The 16,350-nt window shown below is 35.7% G+C and overlaps 1 non-coding gene across 1 annotated transcript in view; it reads right to left on the bottom strand.

The window, feature by feature from the left end:
- LOC115514086 overlaps positions 1-13,585 on the bottom strand; it is a 44,738-nt gene extending 31,153 nt beyond the window's left edge. The window contains exon 1 of the transcript XR_004343640.1: positions 13,509-13,585. This is a non-coding gene — a transcript (uncharacterized LOC115514086). The remainder of the gene's footprint in view (positions 1-13,508) is intronic.
- Between the last annotated feature and the right edge of the window lie 2,765 nt (positions 13,586-16,350).

Raw genomic sequence — 16,350 nt, forward strand, 5'->3', positions numbered from 1 at the left:
AAAAGTAGTTCAAAATCAACAATAGAAGGACTCAACAACAAGGTGAAATGTCACAGAGATGTACACTTCTGCGTTTAGGTTAAAAAAAATCAATTGCAAAGATGCAGGATGGTGTGAGAACTGGCTTGACAGAAGTTCATTTAGGAAGGACCTAGATTTTCAGTTGAAAACAAATTCAATAAAACCCAATGATATGACAATGGTCAGATGATGTTGAAGTGCTTTAAAATAAGAAGCATTGGGGCGCCTGGGTGGCGCAGTCGGTTAAGCGTCCGACTTCAGCCAGGTCACGATCTCGCAGTCTGTGAGTTCGAGCCCCGCGTCGGGCTCTGGGCTGATGGCTCAGAGCCTGGAGCCTGTTTCCGATTCTGTGTCTCCTTCTCTCTCTGCCCCTCCCCCGTTCATGCTCTGTCTCTCTCTGTCCCAAAAATAAATAAACGTTGAAAAAAAAAATTAAAAAAAAAATAAAATAAGAAGCATTATTATACAGGATGTAATCATGTCACTGCTTTGCACCAGGCAATTCTCCTCTGATGTAACGTATTGAGATCACTGTGCCACACCTCAGGATGGATACTTGGACAACTGGAGTCATTGGACTCCATACTTGGAGTCAACCAGAGACAACAGTTGAGGAAAACCATTCTATGTGAGTACTGACCTTGGATACTACGTGTTACTGGTACAATAATGTAGCTTAACAAACAGTTACAAAACATTACTATCATGCACTAAGAGACAATTGTTTAGGTCGTGTGTTTTTGTTTGGCTAGAGGTTTCCCAGAGGCTGGGATCACTGGGGGCTCTGTTTCAAGCTTGGATAGAACTGGGATTGGACTCCTTGAGGTGCAGACTCCCCATTTCATTCTGGAGCCAAGACTAAGGGCCTAATAGCTATCTAGAGAAGTTATTCTGGCAACAGCAAGAGAGCAAGTGGGAAATGCATAGTCCTCTTAATGTGTAGGCTCAGATGTGACATTATTCCATTAGTCAAAGCAAGATACAGGACAATGAGGAGGCAAACACTCTGCCTCTTTTATGAGAGACACTGAAAAATCACAGAGCAAAGGGTGTGAACTTAGGGAGGGTGCGGAATCGTAGCCAAGAATGCATTCTATCACATTCTGGATATTGATAGAGGGACATTATCTTCATAAAGGCTGGTATGTGGACCAAAATGATTTATTATGTGTAGCTTCACAAGCTGATTACTGGTCAATATATATAAATGGAGATTACAGGGGAGAAGATATTACTTCAGTTTAAGAGTTTCCTAATAAGCTGAGGTGTGAGCACTATGGTATTAGTACAAACTACCCAGTCTTTGGAATTGTACACAAATCAGTTTGAACCTTGTCTAGGCCTGGGCAAGGTAAACATTGGAAACCTAGTTTCTTTGTGATCTGAGGATTAAGCTGTCTACCTCATGTGATAATGTTATGAAATATTCAGTACAGGCCTCTGCATATAGCAGCTGCTCTGTATTATTTTAGAAATGGTCAAGTGTTTCCTGACTAGCCCTTCACACTCCACTCTTGCTTTTTTCACACATCTATAATTTGGTCTTACTGAATATTATATAATACTAATTCACAATTACTTAAAGCACTTGAATTCTAAATCCGAAAACTCTGAACTCCCAATTTTTCTTCAACTGAATGTCGAAATCATTAGGCAACAAAATTCTTATCTAAAATGATTAGTTATTTATAGCTATTTATGTCCTGCCTACTATAGTCACTCATTTATTTCAATACAATGAGATGAATATATATTTTTGGCCCAGATGCAACATATAATTTATGTGTTGTACTACCTTTATAAAATATAATTAGTTCTGAATATGAAACATCTAGTCCACAGTATTGTAACTATGGAATAGTTACATATACCTGTACTTACATATACCATATAGTTCACTGTTCTTCTAGCCCCTAGAAAATAGCTCTTTATAAATAGCTTTAATGAAACAGTAAAATAAGGTGTTGAGATTATTATAAAGGGGAACCTAATTATGGGGAATTACTAATATATGTATCTTATTTTGGCTCTATTCCACATGCATCTGAGATAAATTGTTTCCTTTTCTGAGGTTCTCCAGGGATCTAAAGTGTTCTGTATGGGTTTTTTTTCTCTCCCCTACTCTACAGTTTCAAGATCACAAAGTCCATATTTTTCATCTTGACCATGGGTGTTTCAAGAAAAATACCTCCCTTCTCTCATTACCAGTGTTCAAGTGCAATAAAGTAAGACCGTTTTGTTGTTGTTGTTGTTTGTTTGGTTTTGTTTTTTTGGTTAATTTAAGTTCCAACTGATTGAAAAACAAAAGACAACAATGAAAGCACAGGAGGATCATTTAGAAAAAGGATGGAATAGCAACTAATAGAGAACTTGCTGAGCTCAAATGACCAAATCAGGCTGACGCAAAAAAAGGATGATCATAACCGTCACCAAAGATGAATTTGGTTTTGCCAACTGTTAGATATGATGACAACCTCAAACTCTATCCAAAAATCATTTTTTTTGTACATCTGAGTGCTATATCTAGGCTTTCCTGTTCCTTTCCTGTCATTTCAGCTAAATGCTCTACCATTCTTGAGTATCTTAGGTCACCTGAAGGACATGCAGTTCTTTAGTAATTAATTATATTCTCATATCTTTGTCTTTGTACATACCTTTGTCTGGCTAAATTTTATTTACCCAGTTAAATCACAGCTTGGCATCAGTTCTTTTTAAGAAAACTTCTGGGGGCGTTTGGGGGACTCGGTTGGTTGAGTGTCCAACTCTTGATTTCGGCTCAGATTATGATCCCAGGGTGATGGGATTGAGCCCCACATCTGGCTCCACACAGAGCGCGGAGCCTGCTTAAGATTCTCTCTCTCACTCTCCCCCTCTCCCCCACTTGCATATGCTCTCTCTCTCCCTCCCTCCCTCAAAAAAAAAAAAAAAGAAGCTTCTGGTACTTTCTTGTAACTGTCTACTTGATAGCTTCCTATGTTCTCTCATATCCTCTGGCACCTCTTTCTAGCATAAGTACTTATCACATGCTACATGTTTATTTGCAGGTCTGTCTTCTTCACCAATTGTCTCCAAAGAGTCTACTCCTGGACTTTAGGACATCCTTCATGGACCATATAGTGCCCTCAAATAGCCATTTAAAAAAATTATATTTATTTTTGAAAGAGAGAGAGAGACAGAGACAGAGAGAGACAGAGTGTGAGCAGTAGAAGGGCAGAGAGAGAGGGGGAGACACAGAATCTGAAGCAGGCTCCAGGCTCTAAGCTGTCAGCACAGAGCCTGATGTGGGGCTCAAACCCACAGACTGTGAGATCATGACCTGAGCTGAAATCAGTTGCTCAACCGACTGAGCCACCTAGGTGCCCCCATATAACCATTTTGAAGGACTCTTTTATTACTGTGCCCTTGGAAGCATTTTCTGGATACTGACTTCTCTATCTTGTTTATTTTGTGTAGAACAGAATGTAGAAAACAATGACCTGGCTACCCACAGTTATATTTGCTTTAGTCTCTATAGTGTTTAACTTTCAAAAATTAGTTGCCAACATTTAAAACATCAGGGCATTGCATTGAAAAACTGATGTGGCAAGTCCGATTTTCCAAAAATGGACAGAACATCATTTTCTATCCTTGAACCATTCCCATTCCCCAGTGACTGGTGAGGTCTCATATCCTTTCTCTTGAATCTGGATGGACTTGACAGAATGACGCTAAGTCATGAAAGACAATGCAGCTTCTGTTCTGTTCTGTTCTGTGGAGTACTCAAATCTGGTGCTTTAAGCTGCCATGCTGTGAGGAAGCTAAGCAATGTGGAATACTACATGAGCATTCTAAGCAGTGGTCCCAATTTAGGTATCAGCTGATATCCAGCATCAGCTGCCAGACAGATGAGAGAAGAATCTCCAGATGATTCCATATCCCAGCCATTGAGTTATCCTTACCTTTTGAGCCTTCTTGCTGAGAGGCTCCAGATGTAGGGGAGAAGAAACAGGACACCCTGCTGTGCCTTGTTAGAATTCCTGATATACAAAATCCTCAATTATAAGAGAGCATGGTAAAGATGGTTATTTTATACCACTTGGCTTTTGGATGGTTTGTTATGCAGCAACAGTAACCGGAAAACGGGATTTAATGGGGAAAAACATCTAACACCCCTGTACCCTTTACTCTACATGAACTATATGGCCATGATATCCTAAACTTGAACAGAAGATAATTGCCTTCAACAGAGCATGCACTTTCCAGTTTGCCAGTCTCCACCACTCCTTATTGTTGCACCTTGACAATTATATACACTTGTGAGCATTTGTGACCCCTAAATATGTTGATAACTACCTGTTAAATATGTTTTTATTTTTTAAAAAGTGTTTATTTCTGGGAGAGAGAGAGAGAGAGAGAGAGAGCGAGCGCGAGCAAGCGGGGGAGGGGCAGGGAGAGAGGGGAACAGAGAACCCAAAGTGGGCTTTGTGCTGATAGCAGCAAGACCCATGTGAGGCTTGAACTCATGAATGGTGAGATCATGATCTGAGCCAAAGTTGGATGTTTAACCAACTGGGCCACCCAGGCACCCCTAAATATGTTTTTTTTTCTTTTGGTGGAGCTAAGTATCTTTAATTACTATTGAAGTCAGAATTTCATCTTAGGCTCTTTAACTGGCCTTAATACTAGACTTTTTGCAACACATCAGGTTCTTCAAGAGTCTACGATGATCTAACAGCTCCCTTTTCCAAAGCTCTCACTGCAGATGGTTTGCCTAATACATTCCTGTTTCTAGTTGAGGTGTGTCTCCATTTATAAAGTAATCTGCTGAGAAGAAATGACTGACATGCTAACATATCCTCGTCTCAGTAAATGATTAAACAGGTTTCAGTTACTAACTGGGACATTTCCTTAAGTTTTCTTGGGAGACTCATCATTCAAATGACTAGGGAAAATAGTTTTCTAGCTTTTCTTATTAAAGTCTTGCAAAAGATATATTATTGCGTATTAAAATTTTTTTTGATGCTTATTCATGTTTGTGGGAGACAGTGAGAGAGAGGGGCAGAGTGCAAGAGGGGGGGTCATGGAGAGGAGACACAGAATCTGAAGCAGGCTTCAGGCTCTGAGCTGTCAGCACAGAGCCCAACGCGGGGCTCGAACTCACAGACTGTGAGATTGTGACCTGAGCCTAAGTCGGACGCTCAACCAACTGAGCCACCCAGGTGCCCTTTATTGCCCTTTATATTTTAAATACAAATTGACTATTTAGGGAAGTAGTTATCAAAATTAATCTTATAGTAATAAATCAACAAATGCAATAAATGGATAATTTGCGAAAACACATTCTTCCTTAAAATCAACAGCAAGTATCCTAGATGCCTAAAATAAGTATTCCAGATGAGGACAAAAAAATAGTGTGTATCAAGAGCTGGATTCTCACTTTGTTGAAGTAAATCCAAGCAGTAGCCAATCCACTGTTCATGCATGCAGAGATCTGTAGATGGCATGAAAATACAACTAACTTGTAGAATAACTGGGAAAATATCTCAAATCCAATAACCTTTTGTAAATTCAATCTCATCAGTGACTATAGTTTGAAACATAGGAGAATTGAATTACAAAATGAGGGTGAGTCATTTTATAGTGAATAGTACCACTTAAATGAATAGGAAAAGCTGTTATATACTTAATATGATAACTTTTATTAAATTACTGGATAACTGCAGTGACTTACACTTAAATTTTCATTAGAAGGGCTTCCATAGACTCTTAGTATCAAATACAGGGATCGCATTAAATTTACAGCCTAAACACATGGTTTTTCTTGCTTGAAATTATCCTTTTGTCAGAACCTTTTGAAAAGCATGCAAATGACTTACTACATTTTTATTATATCAAATGCATATTCTCTGGCTTGTTCAGGTAATAACAAAATCTGTTGACTCAATGAATTGATTTAGTTTTTCAGACACTATTAGTCTTTATGTATAAGGCGTCTGGAGCTAGAAGATGTGATTTTGAATCCAACATTTACTACCTGAATGAACTTGGGAAAATCACTTGACATTTTTAAGCTTCAGTTCTTTCTGCCTCAAATGTTACTGCAAGGATTAAATGAGACAAATTGGCCTAAACAATTAACACAACGGCTAGGCCAAAAGTAATGTTAGTTATTATGAATCATTAGTTTCAAGTAGTCTCTGAACAACACAGCATTGGTTCCCACTGTGTGGGCTCTGACCCTTGAGGAGCCAAGAAATTATGCGAAGGAGTCCGAGAACCCATTGGTTCACCAAATGTACATTTGTATGGTCACTGTGTATTCTGACTTTTTTTTTAAGTATGTAGATGCTTTCTCATTAATAAAATACAAATTCATTTAAAAGCATTACTGTTTCCATAATGATTCAAGTCATTATTTACATCTTCAAGCAACTGACATTAATATGTACAATTATTAGTTGTTGAACGTATGATACAATTTTTGTATGCTGTGCTGGCTCTCTTCCCTTTGCCTACACACTTCCATTCTTCCCTCCAGCCTGCTCTGTACTCTGGGGATGACTAACAGCAACTCCATATACTAGGTTTCTTGTCTTTTGCCTCCTAATGTATTCAACCAATAAGACCAAGAGTAGGAGACTGGAAGGAGGGAGGAAAGTGAGGTCAGGGCGTTAACTCCCTGAACTTTTCTCTTTGTGGGATTACCAGAGCTACCATTCTGAATCAGAAGTCTGAGTTCCTGTCAGGAGACCTCTCCAAATAGTATTCTCTGTTTCCTCTCAAAACAAATTTTGGTGACAAACACCTTGCCCCAAGGATACTAGTGCCAGGGCATCGTATTGTCTCTTGTGGTTTCCCTATACTCTGCTATTGAAAATAGTTCTCTTATTAAACTTTTCTCAAATTATCCTAATTTAAGAGTAATTTCCCCCTCTACTGTGTGGACCCTGACCAATACAGGTATTCAAAAAAGGGTCTTCATTCTAGAAAACTTTGAGAACTTAAATATCAGAAAGAGATGTATATTTGCTCTCCTAGCACAGTCACTTGGAATTTACAGAAAATAAGATTCTTTTCCTAGTGAATTCCTCACCTGATTCATGAATTAAGGAAAGCAAAGTCTTCCATTTTGATATTTTGCCTATTATACAAATCTGAAGTTAAAGATTTACAAAGGAAAAAAGACAGTCTCTGCAGAAAATGGTGTTGGGAAAACTGGATAGTGGCATGCAGAAGAATGAACTTGGACCACTTTCTTACACCATACACAAAAATAAATTCAACATGGATGAAAGACAGGAAATGTAAGACAGGAAACCATCAAAATCCTAGTGAAGAAAACTGTAGCAACCTCTTTGACCTTGGCTGACAGCAACTGGCTAAAAGGCAACTGACAGAATGGGCAAAGATATTGGCAAATGACACATAGGATAAAGGGTTAGTATCCCAAATCTATGAAGAACTTATCAAACTGAACACCCAAAAAACAAAGAACCCAGTGGAGAAATGGGCAAAAGATGTAAATAGACACTTTTCCAAAGAAGACATCCAGATGGCTAACAGACGCACGAAAAGATACTCAACATCACTCACCATCAGGGAAATACAAATCAAAACCACAATGAGATACTACCTCACACCTGTCAGAATGGCTAACATTAACAATTCAGGCAATAACAGATGTTGGCGAGGATGCGGAGAAAGAGATCTCTTTTGCATTGCTGGTGGGAATGCAAACTGGTGCAGCCACTCTAGAAAACAGTGTGGAGGTTTCTCAAAAAATTAAAAATAGAACTACCCTATGACCCAGCAATTGCAACACTAGGTATTTATCCAAGGGATACAGGTATGCTGTTTCAAAGGGACACATGCACCCCAATGTTTATAGCAGCACTATCAACAATAGCTAAAGTATGGAAAGAGCCCAAATGTCCATCGATGGATGAATGGATAAAGAAGATGTGTTGTGTATATATACAATGGAATATTACTCAGCAATTGAAAAGAATGAAATCTTGACATTTGCAACAATGTGGATGGAACTAAAGCGTATTATAGTAAGCAAAAGTGAATCAGAGAAAGACAATTTGATTTCACTCATATGTGGAATTTAAGAAACAAAACAGATGAACATAGGGGAAGGGAAGGGAAAATAAAATAAGATAAAAACAGAGAGGGGGGCAAGCCATAAGAGACTCTTAAATACAGAGAACAAACTGAGGGTTGCTGGAGAGGAAGTGGGTGGGGGGATGGGCTACATGGGTGGTGTACATTAAAGAGGGCACTTGTTGGGATGAGCACTGGGTGTTCTGTGTAAGTGATGAATTACTAAATTCTACTCCTGAAACCAATACTACACTATATGTTAACTAAATTGAATTTAACTTAAAAAAAATAGAATAAAGGGAAATATTCCAATTAGGGTTTAAGCACCTGTAAAGAAAATATATAGTTCTGTCCCAGGTGCAAAGGGTAGATGTAATATTCAAGCAAAACGAACTACATTGCTATCACTTCAGAAGGACTATAAATACTAAACCAAAACAAATAAACAATTTTTTAATTCAGAATTAAATGTATAAATGAAACAATAAAAAAAAGCTCAACTATCTAAAAAAAAAAAGATTTACACTGGAAAATTATAGTTTCTTAACATTTCACACCCAAATTAAATTGCCCTTAGAATCCATGATCAAAATTGGTCTTTTGATTTTCATTTGCAATATTACTATTTGAGCTTAAGCGCATGCCAATAAATTTTTTTTCCTACATCTATGGCTTTGGTTTGGTAGATTCTTGCTGAAAATTTGGGCATTGAGAAAAGTCAATTGGTTGGTAAAACCTTATGAATTTACATAATTTCAGAAGATTGATCTCTGAAAATGTTAATGACTTTGAGGAGTACATAAAAAATGGGGTTTGAGAACATGGACAGAATTTAATATTTAGTCCAATTAAAGTTGTTAATCACAGGATGTAACTTGTCTTAATCCAAAGACTTCAATAATTGAGTTCCCCTGGAAACTGCAATACTAATACTGCAAGTTGATGCTTGCATAATAAACTCATCAATCCATATTTTTTTAAGTTTTTATTCTCATAGACACAGAGCAAGAGAAAAAGATGGTCCAAGACCCGTGATATCATCGTCCTCTTTACCAGTCCTTAATATGTCATTTATGTTGAGCTGCCTCCTAAGGAATCTTCAGAGAAGTCCCTTTTCTGATCCATTTGAAAATTTCCAGAACTAACGACACCTTACAAGACAACTGGGGATTAATTAAAGTTGTTATAGCTTCTGAACTCCAGGTGAACCTTTCTAGTGTGTTACCTTGTGAACTTCCCTTAGACTCTCTATTGAAGATGATATAATTACTCCATTTAGGTACCTGCCAGATTCTACTCTATAATTTCTACAAATTCTGTATTCACCTGTTCTGACTAGTCATTTAAAGACCACTTTCTGTAAAGATTTTTATTTTTTTATATCAATTCTGCTAAGTCACACATAATTCACTATTTTGCTTTCAGATTCTAAATTGGAATTTCTTCTAATTTTGGCCATGACAGTGCCAAAATAATATTCACATTGTTTATAAATGATGGAGATGTTTTATGCTCATATATTTCTCTTTGGTCAACTTTAGAAACTTTCTCCATTTTCCTCCATAAATCAAAATCATAATTTTAAAAGTCCAATTAATGAGCCACCACTTTAAAGAGAACTAGTTCTATACTGATTCTTATAAAAATAAACTTTCACTTATAAGTTCTAATACTTGGTTACTCTATAGTTGTTTCACTTATAATATAGTTATTTTAATATATACACAGCTCACAAATGACTCTTCAAACAAATTGTTAGGGGCAAATATTAAAATATAATTAAAAATTTCAAAAAATAAGTGTTGTCACTGCATGGCAAGTATACTCTCTGACACATATAATCATTTAATAAGTTCTTATCTAACTAAACTGTTAATATTCCCTTCTGCTGGCATAGTTGGATTGATAGAAATAATCTAAATATAGGAATTTAATAGATCATGTCATGAATTTTCTCAGTGTTTATCCATTTCTATTACAAATTGGTACTATATTTAAAAATTCTTCTTCACAGAGTTTTCTGAAATGACTGTTAATTTCATTCATTCATTAATGCATTCATTTATTTTTTGTTCATTTATTAAACAAATCTCTACTGAGAACCTCTAGTGTGCCAGATACTCTACCAATATCAAGGATATGTTTTGACCAAAATAGATATTTTATAATTATTGTATCATAGAATATTAGTATCATTTTAATTAAGTTCATGATCTGTTTTCTTTATCACTTCTGGTTAAACACTAAGATATCTCAGCAATATATAAATATTTTGTCAATAAATGTATTACATAGAATCTTGCATGTTGTATTCTCCTTTGAGGGGAGAGGCTCTATTTTTTTTAAGTTTATTTCTATATTTTGAGATAAAGAGAGAGATAGGGACAGAGAGAAAAAGGGAGGGAGAGAATCCCAAGTAGGCTCTGTGCTGAGAGTGTGGAGCTTGATGTGGGGCTTAAACCCACAAGCCATAAGATTACGACCTGAGCCGAAACCAAGACACTTAAATGATGGGGTCACCCAGGCACCCCAAGAGGCTCTTATTTTGTATCTTCACAGTGTAGGTAGGCATTAGGTCTGACATTCATGTATTCAACAATCATCTATTCAGTAATACCCTATGAAAGACTCAACACTAGATACTGTGAGGGACATGAAGGTATGAGACAAAGATTCTAGGAAAGTAGTAAAAAGTGATAAGTAAAATGTAAGACAGAGAGAGAAAGTGCCATAGAGAAATAAATGTATGGTGCTGATAGAGCAAAACCAGGTTATTCCCAAATAAAGGATTAAGAAAAACTTTTTTGGAAGAGTTGGCTTTGAGCAGCGCCCACGAGGATGGGATGAATTTAGCCATAGGAAGTGGAATAGATAGGAAAGGGAAAAAAAGAAGATAGCAGAAGTGCATAGAAAATATATTTTTACATATAAATTATAGTTCATTAAGAGAAACTTTTTTCTGAAATTATTCTATTACTTTTTATGCATACTTAGTTCAATTCTTCTAACATTTACTTTTTAAGTGTTCAAAAATAAGTTATTCTAATCCCCAAATTTTCTTCCTTGTGTCTTAGGGTCAGTTAAGCCCATTTAAGTCTCACCAGAGAAAGATGCAGAAAGTCTCTCACTTTCAGAAAATTATTTCAAAATCTCTATCAGCTGAATGTAGCTCTATAGAGCTAAATCAAGAAATTATTTTACTCTGTTCTAGTTGTGTTTTTAGTGAGTGGTAATTGTTTTTTCTACCAAATCATTTCTGAAACAAGCTATAGAACTTTATTACCACCATTTTTATGCACTAATATACAAGAATGAGCTAATAATTTGACTGAAAATATTAGCAGATGCTATATAAATATGTAGCCAATTTGCATACAATATTCAGTGTCTGTAACATGATGCAAAACTTTCCCCCATCCTAAATAATTTTGCTGTGTTTCAATATGCAATTGGGACAATTAAGATATCACCCATAATATAAACCCTTAGCTCATGATAGCCCTTCTATTTCACATATTTTGAATTAACCAATTACTCAAAATTGAAGATGGTCATTTCTATAATGATATGTTATGCTTAGTTTTAAAAGTATCAGTTCACACTCATCTTTTTCCTAATTGCCCACAATATTCTAAGTAGAATTTCCCTTCATGCCTTTCACTATGTTGTCCTTCAGACCATACAAAATGCACCTTATGCAGTACATGTAGATTTCCTCCACTCCATAATGACCTTAAAGTTGTTTCTTTCTTTGTCACCTCCCCCCAAATATTACTTAATGAAGCATCCAGATCTGAGTCCCAGTAAAGTTCATCAATAAATGGACAATGCTATGATTTTGCAACATTTATTGGTTTCCATCAATTATAGGTAGTGAAGAATTACTTAACTGTCATATGGACTCCTCCTACTTTCCCATGATAATTGTAACTTTTTTTTTCAGAAAAATATTTAGAAGATTGATTTTTCTAAGAATGAATTTGTTCATGCCAATTTTTTTTACATAATTGAAAAAAAAGTAAAACAGAAACAACCTATATGTCCTTCAACCCATGAATGAAGTAACTATAGCACATCCTAACAATGAAACACTACATAGTAATGAAAAGGAAGAGAAATTTGATACATGTAAAAACATAAAATAAATATCAAATACATCATGCTAAGAAGCCAGACTCAAAGCCTACATATTGTATCACTTCTACTTAAATGACATTCTAGAAAAGTCAAAAGTGTAATGGCAAAAAACTGATTGTGGTTTCCAGGGCCTAGGAAAAGTTGGCTGTACAGAGCCATAAAAAAACATTTGGGGCTGACTAAATTGCCCTATAACTTAAGTTTGATGTTGGTCACTTGATAGTTTGCATTTGCCAAACTCATACAAACTCTGTACCCTAAATGGGCAAAGTTTAATGTATGTAAATACTACCTCAAAAAAATGACTTTAAAGAAGTAAAAATTCATTGATATTTCAAATTTAATCAATCTAAAGAGATATAGTCAATAATGATTTAGAGATCCATCAAAATAGGAAAGAAATTATTCATTCCATAAGATGTTTTACAAATTTTCCCTTTTCAGAGCACTAAAAGCATTCCTGTATCTTTTGTTTTACAAATAAAAATTACAGGGGTGACTGGTGGCTCAGCTGGTTAAACATCTGACTCTTGATTTCAAAGTTCATGTAAGCTCAGTTCATGATCTTACAGTTCTTGAGATCAAGCCCCACATCTGGCTCTGCTCTAATTGCACAGAGCCTGCTTGGGATTCTCTCTCTCCCTCTCTCTCTGCCCCTCCCCTGCTGGCATGCATGCTCTTTCTCTTTCAAATAAATACATAAATATTTTTTAAAAATTACATTTAGGAGGAAAAAGCTCCATTGAGCAAGTGCTTTGTGTTTCATTGTTGTGTTAATTATGAATTTACTAAAATAATTTCTAAAACAGTATTTTGTTACATAAAACTTATTTAATGAGTTTTACTGGTTATGATAATCACCTAGTCTTAAAATAACACACTACTATTATTTTTAAAAATTTTTTGAGAGACAGAGAGGACGCACGCATGCAAATGAGTTGGGGAGGGGCAGACAGAGGGAGAGGGAGAATCCCTAGCAGGCTCGATCTCAGAAACCCTGAGATCATATCTGGAGCTTAAATCAAGAGTCCGTCGCTGAACTGACTGAGCCACCAAGTCTTCCCAACACACTACCATTATTAACAATTGCTAGATTATTTTCTTTTACCTCAGTCTAGTAAGCAATTTAGTAATTTAGAGAGACAATGGAGAAAAACCACTGCTAGAAACTCTCACATAATATAACTGGTACTCTGATACAAGAAACAAAATAGCAGGATTAGAAATAATCCTGACAAGGATGCTTTAGACAGCAAATGCCTTACCTTTGCGTTTGGGTGGCATAGCTGTTATCATAAGTCTCATAGGTCTGGTCATCATATTCACCCCCGTAGCCATCATCATACCCCTGAGGCAGAAAATGGTAGAGAGACCTATTAGCAATCAACTTGATTAACTTTGGTCTGTTTTTGCTTAATGAGATTTTATATAATGTGACCTTAATTTAGTTTTTATGTTTACTTAGTTACTCTGCATCAGATTTTACTAGATGAACAATTTTTTCATAACCTTGAATAATATTTCATGGATCAGAATATGTTTAATAATTGAACTCAGCACATCATTGAAGTAGCAATACCTGCTCTAGGATTTATCCAGAATTTTGATCAGTAGTACTGAAGAAAATGAATGAAAAATAAATTTTTTTTTGAAAATATTATAGGTAGATAGTGTGCTAACATAATGGTGGTTTTATTTTTTACAGCCCCACTGGGAGTTTTTTTTTCTTACCCTATAAAAACGGGATCCTTAAATTGTGATCAACTTGCAGTGAGAAAATGATAGTCATCATTGCAAAACAAACAAAAAGAATAAAGGGAGGGGGAAGAAAAAGGAAAGAAGATGGAAAAGGAAGGGAAGAAGGGAAGATGAGAAGGAAGAGAAGGAAGAAAGAAAGGGATGGAAGGAGAGAGGGAGGATAGAGGGAAGGAAGGAAGGGAAGAGGAAAAAAAATAAAGACCATTTATTTTGCTGTGCATTCTATACTTTTTAAGTCTCATAAACAAAATGATGTTGGTGGTGAGTCTTATTATCTAACTAAAATGGTATCAAAGCTAAGGCAGACTTGTCATTGCAGAATGTGAAAGCAAGCTAGCAGTTATCCGATCACTTAGTGAGAGATTTAGTTTTATTTCCCTTTGTAGTCACTGACTTTATTCGAAACCCTAGCCATCCACCTGGACTATTCCCTACTTCTGAAAAAAACCTCTGGTTTTTCTGCTTCTGGACCTTTGCTGGTATGTCTCTTTCCCTGGAATGCATTTCCAACCCATCCCACAAGTTCATAACTTCATTTCAGTCTGGAGGATTATAAATCTATTGTGTTCAGAAACTTAAAAAATGTGTGGATATGAAAGTTTCTACTTCAATCTTGACTAAGATCATTGATCCCATTTAATCTGAAAACTAATAATTTTCATGAATTTAAGAAAGTTTTAAAAATATTATGACTTCTCCATCTGGTTTACCGTTTATATAATGCTATTATTTATAAATGGGGTTTTCGGAGTCTGACTTCAATTTCTTTTATTTTTCCACTTATGGTTTCCATCTCATCATATTTTTGCTCTGCAGTATGCAATAGTTTCTCCAGTTGATCTTTGAATATTCTAATTAGATTTCTATTGAATTAAAAAATTAAATATTTGGAAGTTAATTTTAACGTATAAGATTATTTAAAAATAATACTAAAGGGTTTATGGCCAAAAAACAGCACTTCCTTGTCCCTCTCTAACCCCCGGTTCTCTTTAAGTTTTTTTCATCTATTATTTTAGTATTAATTTTTGTGTTATTAATATGGTTAAATTAACATTCCTTGATTTATGAATTTTGATTATTCCCTATTGGCTAGCCCTTCAGGTTGTAAAGGATTTAGTTCTGTTATAGACTCTTCCCCATATTTTCCCTACACATTAACATAGTTTTCATCATAACTTTCATTAGTCAATATCTACATTATCATTACATAACAATAAATATTATTCACTAAGATTCCAAATAGATTAACACACTTATTTTTTTATTCTCACATACTTTTTGTTTTTCCTAATGTTAAGAATTCCTCATTCATTTTATTATTTTCTTGATTTTCTATATAATTCAAATTATTTGTTTTTAATTATCCCAACAGTTATATCAAACTAGCAATCATATTTTAAAATATTCAACAATACCAGATAATCTATCATTTCGTTTTGTGTTACCTGGAGAGTCTCTCTCACAAGGCCAACTTATTGCACTCTGGTCTGGACTGAGAGCAGAGTGGTTTTCCTAAGGACCACCCCCCCACCCCACCACCACTGTTTGTATATGAAATCTTTTACCAAATTCCATTTTCACTAGTTCTCTTTTCTTCCTGAAATATCTCTTTCAGTAACTTTTACTAAGTGGTATATTGGAAAGTGATACTTATTCTTTCTCTCTCTTTCTCTCTATCCATTCTGGATATCTGATATTTCATCCCTAAATACTTCAGCTTGGATCTCCTGAGTATAAGGATATTCTCCTACATAAATACAATGGTATTACTCCCACCAAAAACACTCCTAATAATCCCCAAATATCATTTACTGTGCAGTCCATAGTCAAAATTCTGCTATTGTCAAAAACATCTTTTACAGCTACCTTTTAAAAATCAGAATCCAATCAAGATTTGTGAATTGCATTTGGTTATTATGTCTGCTTAGTATTTTTAGAACTAATGTAGTCCTCCAGGTTTTTTGTTAAGTTTTTATTTAAATTCCAGTTAGTTAACATACAGTGTAATATTAGTTTCAGGTGTACAATATAGTGAATCAATACTTCCATACACCCAGTGCTCATTACAGCAAGTACCCTCCTTAATCCTCGTCACCTAATTTACACATCTACCTCCCCCACCCCCAACCTCAGGGGTGAATTAACAGTCTGTTTGTTTCTTGGTTTGCCTACCTCTCTTTGTTTTCTCCCTGGTTTGCCTCCCTCTCTTCCCCCCACCCCCCCCTTTGCTGGTTTGTTTTGTTTCTTAAATTCAACATATGAGTGAAATCATAGTATTTGTCTTTCTCTGACTTATTTCACTTAGCATAATACTCTGTAGCTCCATCCATGTCATTGCAAATGGCAGGA

The sequence above is a fragment of the Lynx canadensis genome, chromosome B2 (assembly GCF_007474595.2).
Source record: "Lynx canadensis isolate LIC74 chromosome B2, mLynCan4.pri.v2, whole genome shotgun sequence".
Lineage (NCBI taxonomy): Eukaryota > Metazoa > Chordata > Mammalia > Carnivora > Felidae > Lynx > Lynx canadensis.